Raw genomic sequence first — 11,844 nt, forward strand, 5'->3', positions numbered from 1 at the left:
CAGGCCTTAGTGTGTAACTACATCTCTTCATCTATATAGAAATGAGAAAAACTGTATCTACTGTTATTACTTTTCATAATCCATAGAGCGGTCTATATAATGATACTATAGTCTTACAATGCTTTCATCTTTCTTTGCACGTTTTACCTTAGAATGCGTGTTCTTAAAATATAGGAAACATCTGATGTATAATACGTATGTTACCAAACAAAATTTCTACATTATTTTTTTCGGTTAAATACATTACAAGATCACCTTGCTAAGCATGTCCATGTTGGTGATTTGATCATATAAATTTACTATGCACATATTGATTGATTTATACATCCATATACGTCATTAACCAGAAATCCCATATGTGATACTAAATTAGCCTTTTTCATGTATTCATTTTCAATCATAAAGTACATTTAGGATTCTTTGCAATGACATGAAATGGTGTATATCTGAAGAACATTAAACTAGATTACATACATCAACATCAGACATTGATAAAACAACAAGTCATTTCTGAAAAACCTTGAAGGTCAGAAATTATGTTTTATTATTCACCCAAATTGTAATTTTTTGACAGCGATATTCTAAAATCTAAATCATTAAGTGCTGTGTTTTCCTTTTTATGTTATACAAATATCTTATTTCGGTGTATACAATGTAAGGTGGATTTGAATTTTTTACGCACGGACAGAAAAAGATAAGCAAACTTATTAAGAGTCGTTCGCTTTATAATAATTTTGGCCCACCTTTCTCCATTGCAGTTTATTAAAACCATGTGACTTATCAGTCTTAATAAATGCCCCCATAGAGTTTCTACACTTTAAACCTTGTCATAAATATAAAGAATAGTAATACCTACCCAATGCAATGTGAAAATGTGTAGCAAAGTATTCCCATCACAGCAAAATACTTTTATTTGCTTCCAAATTACTTGCTCTGATAATGAAATAAATGTAACACATTTCTGATTGTGTCAAAAATGATTACATCTATAGCTATTTAATATATACTCAACGCTGAGTCTTTACCAGGTGTGATGCTCCCTCCAGTTACTGTACAATATTAATTGGTTCTGGGATGACCATTATAACTTGAAACTATCGTTACTTGAGACCATAGCTCTATGGAAAACTAGTAATTGGTTCTGAAGTCTCAAAATGTCAATTCAATAGAGATGAGCGAGCGTACTCGGAAAAGCACTACTCGCTCGAGTAATTTGCTTTATCCGAGTATCGCTGTGCTCGTCCCTGAAGATTCGGGTACCGCTGCGGCTGACAGGTGAGTCGCAGCGGGGAGCAGGGGAGAGCGGGCGGGAGAGGGAGAGGGAGAGAAAGATCTTACCTCCGTTCCTCCCTGCTCTCCCCTGCAGCTCCCCGCTCCGTGCCGGCACCCGAATCTTCAGACCCGAGCACTGCGATACTCGGATAAAGCAAATTACTCGAGCGAGTAGTGCTTTTCCGAGTACGCTCGCTCATCTCTACAATTCAATATAAAAGAAGGTGAAGGTTAAGCGAAAGTAAGTATATAACTAATACGGATAAAGCAAGAACTTACACATAACAGTCAGAAATAGTTACTGGAGGATGTAAATCATTTTCTATGGTGAGGACAAGAGCTTCTTCAGGCTTTTATACAGCACAGAGTGTACCAGAAAAATACCATGGGGTCATCCTCACCTGACGTCAAAAAATGCAGCTTGTCCTTGCACAGGTAAGAAGCAGAACAGAATATGTAGTACTGACTGTACTGTGCTAGAGGGCTGTAATGATGTAGGTGAGATTGAACATGGCGCAGCAGTGAACAGTGGAAGGCAAGGTTGGTTGCTGCACACACAAACTTTTACTACATAAAATGTACATTTGTTCCCTCCACAAGAGGGCGCTATCTCCTAAAATGTTGCAACAAATACAATGTCCCAAATAAACAAGGACCTTACGCCCACTAAAGTTAATAGTCTTTAACATGCAGTATAGTCCCAAGGGGGACCACCCTGATACAGAGGTAAAGTTCACTTGGGCTTTTTATTCTCAGCTTGTTTTACAGCTTCTCTCAGGCTCTTGTGGCTATCTTCTGGTTTTCAGGTGTAACTTCACTGGTTGAAATCTCAGATATTTGCTCTCCACACTACTCAATGCAGTAGCACTTTTTAGATTATGTATGACTGTGTCTCCAGAGTGGTGCAAAACACTACTCACTAAACCCATTGCCTCTCAGGTCACTGTCATCTCACTCAGTTTATATGATCCTTTAGTCTAATCTCAGCAGTACTGGGCTGTGGCCTGGTCATCACTGCAGATGCCATCACTGGTCATTATGGGTAAGGATACTTCCTGTCCTCCCTTGTGCATGGGTGCCCTGCTCGGCTGCACCAAAAGGGGTCTAAATGTATGTAACCCAAAATGGTAACAATGAAATCTTCAAGTCGAAACACAAAAAATAAGCCTTCATATAGCTCGGCTGATAAACAATGAAAATGTTATAGGTCTTGCAATCAGGCTTTTAAGAAAGTGTTTTAAGTGTATAAAAGTACTAAAACACAAATACACAGCATTAATCTAGAAAATAAAGTAATCATGTTATTTATACTAAACGGTGGATGTTGTAAAAATAAACCTCAAAAAACTATGATGGAATTTTTTTCCATCCCCACCAAGAAATTAATGAAAGACATACAATATATTACAAGTACCCCAAAATGGCTCCATTAAAAAATATACATTGTCCAGCAAAAATAAGCCCTTAAGTTGGTGAAAAAAAAGTCATGGCTCTTAAAATGTGATGAGAAATAAATGTTTGCCCTTTAACCCCTTGAGTGGCACGCCCGGAAATTTTCCGGGACGAGCTCCACTGCTCATAGCGACATAGCCCGGAAGATTTCCGGGCTATGTATCACTATGGGAGCTGCAGAGCACCATGCCACAAGCTGTGGCATGGTGCTCTGCCTGCACAGACCCACAGAGAACAAAGCAAGGGCTTTGAAAAACCAGCAGAAGATTTTGCCGATATGCCGGCAATCTCCTGCTTTGTTTACAGGTTGCCAGAGAGACCATCGGCTTGTCAGAAGCAAGCCAATGGTCTCTGTGGCAGGGAGAGCTTGGTGCTTGGCTGTCAGAGGACAGCTAGGTACCTGCTCTTACAGCAGAGATCAGAGAAAACCTCCGATCTCTGCTGTGTTAACCCTTTATATGCGGCAGTCTATGTGACTGCAGCATGTAAAGGGCTGTCACTGCAGCATGTAAAGGGCTGTCACCATCGGACCCCCGGAATGTGATCAGGGGTCCTGATGGGTCCCTGTGAAAGTCCCCTAAAGGGACAAAAAAAAAATTTAAATAAAAAAAAAAGTTTAAAAATTATAAAAAAATTAATAAAAACACTTGTCTCCCTTTACTTTGTAAAAAATCAAAAATACAATCACACATGTGGTATCCATGCCTCGTAATGACCCAGAGAAGGAAGTTAATACATTATTTAACCCCTTAATGACATGGCCCCTTTTTTTCTTTTTTCCCCATTTCTTTTTTCCTCCCCCCTGTTTAAAAAAATCACAACTTGTCCCGCAAAAAACAAGCCCTTATATGGCCATGTCAATGGAAAAATGAAAAAGTTATGGCTCTTGAGACGCAACTGCAAAATTAGTTGAAATTCAATGATTAGACCATTTTAGAAAACCTGCCCTGGTGGGCACGACAGGGTGGTAGGACACCCGCCATTCAAGGGGTTAAAGGGGTTCTGCCACTTTTTACACTTTGGGGGTTATATGGAGTGGCAGCAGACATGTGCAACTGCTGCTCCATTTATATGTCAGGGCACAGGACCCGTGTTCTCATGACCATCTGTTCAAACACATAAATTGGCATAGCCCCTTTGAGGTCCATTATAGGTTGGTCATCGGGGGTTAAGACACAGCAGTGTGACATCGGTGTAATGCTACAGAAAGCAGTTTTCCATGGTACTAAGGCAGATAAACTAAGTTATGGTGCTGCTCATTGAACAGACAGGGAGCCATGGGGATGTATTCTTTTACTCATCCATTACCCCGTTCGCAGATTCTTGGGCGTAACTCGCATCCAACAGCAACTTGGGCATGTTGAACATGGCACATTGACATGCTGTGACTTTTATTTACTCAGACTATCATATGCATACACCAATTCAAATGAATGGGCGCGATTTCTGTCAGATTTTCAAATTGATATACTGGTCAGAAAATGTGACAGAAAATCAGGCCATATGCCCATGTACCCTTAGTTGCATCTAGCAGAAATATTCTGCATGTGTGAAAGGTCCTTTAAAGGGCTTATAGAGCAAATCCTCACTATATGCTAAATAGGGAATACAGATATCATAGAGCTCTCACTCTGGCAGACTTGACCACCATTTATTTGAATGGCCAACATGTAATATGACATTCTCCCTACATATGGGAGATATATGGCCTGCCAGAATTGATTTATTATGATGCCACTGCCGTTTCATGCCACTGATCCCATGGCAACCATGTCACTTTCAATGCAGAAAGAAAATGTCATATGGAAAATTGAACAAGTTGTGTACCTGTGTGAGCAGATATGAGCAGGGGACATATTCAACCTCTTAATACAGTATAAACATTTATGTTTCTACTCACTGACAGCAAGATATGCTGTAAACTGTGAGAAATTAATATGTAAGGTGCATAAAAATGTATCAAATGAATATGTTTTACTTACATAAAAGCAGAAATCCCATTTAATGGTAATGTCACATGTTAGAGGCTTTAGAAACCTCTTAAAGTTCCATGAAACTTGTTTTGTTCCCTCTTGGGCTGCATTTACTTTCTTTGCCACTGACTAGAAGCAGCTCTGCAGCCACACCACATAGGCTACATATGTATGTGCAGTCCTAAGCATGTAATGCTCAAAACATGACATTATAAAATATAAACGCATTACATATGTTGATCTTGTTGTTCTCGTTACAAACATACTGAAAACTGCCTTTTTTGTTGCTGTATTGTTATTACCAAAGATCGACCCTCGTGTGTGGAAAAAATCACATGACTCGGTGAATTGCAGCTATTTGAAGTAGCCCGTTCACACGATCGGAGGTGCGTGTTTTCCATCTTCCATAGGAGTCTATGGAAAGTACGCTCCAAAGATAGGACAGGTCCTATCTTTGCGCACACCATGGACCTTTAGATGCGAGGTGCACTAGCATGTCCTATCTTTTGCAGGCGTGAATATTTAGCAACCTCTAAAAAACCTACATGTGAACACTTTCATAGGAAAGCATTGGTTCTAACAGAAGCAAACTTTTTGCATGCCTATTAGTCTGCGGGAAAAACGCTTGTGTGACTGAAGCCTCAAATGCAAAAAGCTGATAAAAGCATCAAATACAACTGTGGGGGGAATATGTCTTACACTAATTTGTGCATATTTTAGAACAATCTACTTACACTTCCTCACTTATAATATAACAAGCAAATTATACAAGAGTAGCAAAGTAGAAATATGAGAAAAACACAACTTCAAAGACATCTGCACTTGTACTTGTCCATTTTGAAAGGAGATGCTATTATGCACTTTTCTTCTGAAATTCTATCTATTTTTTATGAGCAAAAACTGTAAATACGGACATAAACACAGAGAAAATCTGGCCGTGTGTCCAATACTGAAGCTTATGATGTGTATGTATGTGATGTTATGTCAAATAGTCAGAGAAACAATGTTCCTCAGACCTGGGTTTCTTGTCCTCCTTAGAGCTCATAGGGACAGCTCTTCAATAGGTCTGCCGGCACAGTAGAGGGTTTGGTTCTTAGCAGCATTAGAAGCAGCCTGGCTCCATCTGTTGGGTAAAAGTGAATTTTCTATTAACCCTGTAAAGAATTTTATTATAAGAAAACCTTAGAGGTATTATCAATGTAATGATTCTTCACACATAATACCAGCTATAGATTGACTAGTTGTAGATGTTCAGCAGCACATACAGTAGTGATTGCATTCTTATTTCATATATAGGATACTTGGTTCATGTTATCAATGTTTTGCAATGTGTTCACATTAGTGTTTGCAGGATGGACTTACATATGACGCATCTGTGATGTTCAGAGGGACAATTAACCCCTTCACGACCAATGACGTACCGGTACGTCATGGAGCGGCGTGGTATGTATGAAGTGAGGTTGCGTGGCAACCTCTCTTCATACAGTGCGGGCGTCAGCTGTTTATAACAGCTGACCCCCGCGGGCAATAGCCACGAGTGGCCGCGCGGGTGATCTCGGCTATTAACGATTTAAATGCCCCGAACATCGTTCGGGGGTCCCGCACGGCCCCCCCCCCCCCGCGCGGTGAGATCGGGGGAGCCATGCAGGTGTCATGGCAGCCAGGGACCTAATGAAAGGCCCCAGGGCTGCCTTAGCAGACTGCCTATCAAGCCATCCCCATGAGGTGTCAAAAAGCAGTATGACGTAATGCTATAGCATTACGTCATACTGCAGGAGAAATCAAAGCATCGCATCAGCGCTGAGCCAATCAGGGGGCAGGTCTGACTCACACCCCCTTCACACCCACTGCAGTACGGCCACACGGAACTCCGGCTGCCGGGAGCAGGTGAGTATGTATATATTTTTTATTTTAACACATTTCTGGATGAATTGCAGGGAAGGGCTTATATATTTAAGCCCTTCCCGACAATTCATCCCACACTCGCCCGCAGCGCATTGCTTTCATTGGAGTTGGCTGTATTGCCGGCTCCATTGAATGCAATGCGCTGGACAGCTCCAGCCCGTTTCTAATGAAACGCGGCTAGGAGCAGATTTTCGGGCGATTTTCGGGCACCGGTCACGCGATTTGCGGATGCGCATCCGTCATGCGATCCGCAAATCGCGCGAAAAAACGCCCGTCTGACTAAGGCCTTAGGCTTCATTCGAATGGGTGTAAAGATTTTCAGCATCACAGCCACAGCACGGCCAAAAACTGCGTGCAACCGTGACCAGGTCACACCTGCAACTCCCGTTTTAACGCCCGTTCAGACGGCCAAGTGTGGCTAAACTGCCTCCCCCTCTCCAGATATCGGCAAGGGGAGGGGCGGGAGTTAGTGTGCTAAACTCACACTCCCTTACCTCCTCGGCCCCTTGTTAGCTGTCAACAATGGGAGGGGGCACACTAGCTCCTGCCCCCTTCTATTGTGGACAGCCGGCAAGAGGCAGAGGAGGGTAGGAAGTGGGAGTTTAGCAGACACTCTACTAAACTCCCTCCCACCTCCCTTCTCCGGCAGCTCCCATAGGCTCCCATAGAAGTCGCAGTATAGTTCCGCACTATAATTTACATGAGTTTCCAGCATACATTATAGTAAATGTGCCAGGCCACGGCAGTAGTGTACTAAATTGCATGTAGTAATTTGCACCACATTTATTAAAAGGCACACACCTCTTAGTAAATTTGCAACATTTGTATTGTGCTAAACTGAAAAAATAAAATCAATTCAGGCTATTAGGCAACTTTCATGCAGGCGGAATTAGCCTGCGAGACGCAGCACAACACAGCCTGCAATTCTGCATCAAAACCACAGCCTGGTCTGTGGATTTCGGTGCAGAACTCCACAGCAGCAGTTTAGGCTGCATCATGCGGTGCATCCTGGCAAAATCATTCTGCTATTGTGAAAGGTGTCTTAGGGCTCATTCACACGGGCAATGAGTATTTTCGCTGGTCGAAGTGCCACTGAAAATCACATGAATGAAGAATAGCCACAATCAAGTCCCGAGCTTCAGCCGCTTTTTCTCATCCATTCACATAAACGGCTATGGTGTATTGGCGCAAAAATACGCTGCAACGCAGAAATCCTCGGAATGACTTATAATGCTTAACTAGAGCCAGCTGTAATCATTTTGCAGCTAAACTCCCCCTCCCTTTTTTTCAGCTCCCATAGAAGCCTTTGGGAGCCTCAAGTGTATTTCAGCAAAAGATAGGGCAAGACCTATCTTTTCCTGCTGCGTATAAAAAAAACATGCGTAATTTGCAGCCGACATATGCTGGTTTTATGCAACATATTGTCTTTTGTGCAAAAACACCACTTTTTCTTCCATTTTGCATATATTCTGGCAAAAAAGCTGTGCCCAGATGTTTGCTATAGGTCAACAGTAATATGCAAAACCTTACAAATATTGCGATTTTTGCAGTGCTACTTTTTCTCACTTTTACTACATTTTTTGGATCCATGGTATTTTTAAAAAATCTAAGCAGGCTCTGGTTCTGTCATTTTTCCTAGTGGTTTTTCATAGACAAGTTTATAGGGAAAAAAAGCCCATTGCAAACAGCGGAAGGGCAGCAGAGAGGCAGAGAGCCGATGAGGGGGAGGTAAGGCATTGTGGCTTCAGGATAGGGCCGTCAGAACATTAGATTTCTGCGCCCGTTCGCGCGTTTTTATGTTTAATCATTTTATTTACGAATAATAAACAACAGCGTTACAGTATATAAATTAGTTTGGGGAAATTTACATTCAAGGCTTAAGTAAAACTCATTGCTGGTGTTCCGTCTTATAACTGCCTTTACCCATATTTCCCGCTCATATTATCCAAAATGTAAACACAACTAAATACAAGGAAACATGACAAAACAAGACAAAAAAGGAAGGTGGGGGGGAATACAAGAGAAGGAAGGGATAGGGGAGACATGGGGGACAGGAAATACGACCTTGCTCGCATGTCACACTAAATTCGTTAAGGATCCAGTCGACCAGATTTAAACCACAATTTGAAGGGATCCGAAGCTCTCATGGCTATCCAGGGACTCCATAGCTCATAGGCGCCAATCCGTTCCCCCTCATCCCCAGACCCCTCTTCTTCGTACCTCATGAGCATATCCAATTTCTCTGTCCAGGTGATCCTTGATGGAGGGAAGGCAGAACACCACAAACCAGGAACAGACATCCTTACCGCCAGTATGACCAGACACAGTAAATCTGTCTTAATTTTGGCAATAGACCCTGGCAGCATTAGGAGGAGGGCCATCTCAGCTGTTATGGACACCGCTGACCTGGTCATAGCACGTTCACGTGTTTTTACGGCATTAGTGGGCGCACATAAAAAGCCTACGGCCATGTGAATCCAGCCTAAGGCCCCATTTACACGACTGTAGGCATTTTACGTGCACCGGCCGAGGCCGTAAAAACACCTGAACGGCGAACGGCTCAGTGCATATACGCTAAGGCCGCGATGCCGTGGGGCCTGGAGAGACATTCCCCCTTCCTTCCCCCTTGCCAGCTCACCTCCTCTCATCTCCCCTCCCGCCGTCTGCAATGGAAGGGAGCGGAGCTAAGCTCCCACCCCCTCCCTGCAGCCAGCAATGGGAGGGGGTAAAGGGGGCAGGGCTTAGCCCCGCCCCCACCCCTCCCATTGCAAACAGCGGCAGGGGGTGGAGAGGAAAAGATAAGGGTGAGGGAGTTTAGGAGTCTTGCTGCTAAACTCCCTCCCACCTTCCTTCTCCGGCAGCTAGCATAGGCTCCCATAGGAATCTGTGCAGCTGCCGCCGCTGGTGTGTGGGCGCCCGGTCGTGCGCTTTTACGCCACGGAAATACCCCCTTGTGCACTGATGCATTGTAAGCCAATGCATCAGAGGGGCAGTGTATATCGGCCGGGCGTGAAAACCCAGCTAATATACGCCCGTGTGAGTAAGCCCTAGTACACCGCAAAAATATGCTCGTCGGAAAACAACCTAAGAATCACAGCGGCAAATAAAACCAATATTTTGGATACAAATTGCCCTTTTACTTTAAATTATAATGGATGCTATGGATTTTTTAGATTTAAAATTTTTGTAAAAAAGCAAAAAAAAAGAAATAAAAGGTCTTAGAAACTGACCATTTTTAGGAAATATGTGTGGAAACAAAATCAAGGCTAAATAAGAAGTGTTCGCTTATAAGAGTGATTTTTCTTTTAATGTAAACCAATGCATCAGAGGGGCAGCGTATATCGGCCGGAGTGTGAAAACCTGGCCGATATACCTCCGTGTGAATAAGTCCTAAGAATGTGATGACTTTTTGGGGGATTTTCATCTCCACTTTTCAAAAGCCAGAAATTTTTTTGTCAACATGACTGTATGAGGGCTTGTTTTTTTGTGCGGTGAGCTGAAGTTTTTATTGGAACCATTTTTTTGGTACACGTAACCCATTGTATAAGGTTTATTAATTTTTTGGGAGGGCCATTGTTTTTTTACAGCGTTGATCATGCGGCATAAGCAAAATGAAACATTTTTCTGCATGTTGGTATGATTACGAAAATACCTAAATTATGTTCTGTTAGGTTTTTCCACTTTTGCATAATAAAAACACATTTATATACAAATTAGTATTTTTTGGCATTGCTGCATTCAAAGTCCCATAACTTCTTTATTCTTCTATTGATGGAGCTCTATGAGGACTTGTTTTTTGCATGACAATCTGTAGTTTTTATTGGTACCATTTTAAGATAAATGCAACCTTTTTGATCACTTTTATTGTGATTTTTGGGAGGCGAAATGAACAATATAAGCATTTTAGCTCATCTTTTTAGGCATGTTTATTAACCCCTTCCAGCTCCAGGGCGTAAGTTTACGTCCTGGGAGCGGGGTACTTCCCGCAACAGGGCGTAAACTTACATCCTGGGGATAGCGCGGGATCACATATGATCCTGCGCTATCCCGCAGCGGGAGCCAGCGTCCCGCTGCAACAGTGGGGGGGCATCGGAGATACACCCCTCGCTGTTACCCCCTTCCCTGCCGCGATCTAAGTAGATCGCAGCAGGGAAAGAGTTCACAGAGGGAGCGCGCTCCCTCTGTGTCTTCGGCCGGCTCTCGCGATGTTATCGCGAGAGCCCGGCCTGTCGCCATGGCAACAGGGCGCCAGACACTGGCGTCCTGTGTTGCCAGTGCCTCAGATCGCTGTATAAGCGATAAGGCATGGCAGGGCAGTAGCTCTGCCATGCCTTATCACAGCGATCATCAGTACTGTGGTGAAAGTCCCCCAGAGGGACACAAATGTTGTAAAAAAAAAAAAAGATTAGAAAAATGAATTTAAAAAAAAAGGAAAAAAAAACTTTAAAAAACCCTTTTTTTATGCTTTTTCTCATATTACCATAAAAAAAGGTTACAAAATTATTTGGTATTGTCGCCTCCGTACGTGTACAATAAATTGCACATGCTTTTGATTGTGTGCGGAAAAAAGCGTTTAAAAAAAACGCTTTAAAAACTGAGGCAAAATGCTAATTTTTAGCATTTTGCCTCACTAAAAACACAATAAAATTGATCAAAAAAGCCGTATGTACCCCAAAATGGTACCAATAAAAACTACAGCTCATCTCGCAAAAAATAAGCCCTCACACAGCTCTGTACATAAAAAAATAAAAAAGTTACAGGACTTTGAATGCAGCGATTTAGAAAATAAAAGGTTTCCAAAAAAAGGGTTTTTATTGCAGAAAAGTGGAAAAACCTAAAAAAAATTTAAGAATTTTGGTATTGTTGTAACCGTACCGGTCTGCAGAAAAAACGGAATGTCTCATTTATGCTGCATGATTAACGCTGTAAAAAAAAAATTTAAAAATCTATGGCAGAATTGATGCATTTTCTCTCCCTATCATAAAAAAAGAAAAAAAAAAGTTTTACGATATAGTCAATGTACCCAAAAATGACTCCGATAAAAACTACAGTTCACCACGCAAAAAACAAGCCCTTATTTGGCCGCGTCGACAGAAAAATAAAAAAATTATGACTTTTGATAAATGGAGAAGAAAATCCGCCAAAAATCCTTGCGTTCTTCAGCCCAAAATAGGCCGTGTCATTAAGGGGTTAATGTCATTTTCTATGCAGAACAAACAGTGCGATCAATTCATTGTACAAG

Source organism: Eleutherodactylus coqui, chromosome 1, assembly GCF_035609145.1.
Source record: "Eleutherodactylus coqui strain aEleCoq1 chromosome 1, aEleCoq1.hap1, whole genome shotgun sequence".
NCBI lineage: Eukaryota > Metazoa > Chordata > Amphibia > Anura > Eleutherodactylidae > Eleutherodactylus > Eleutherodactylus coqui.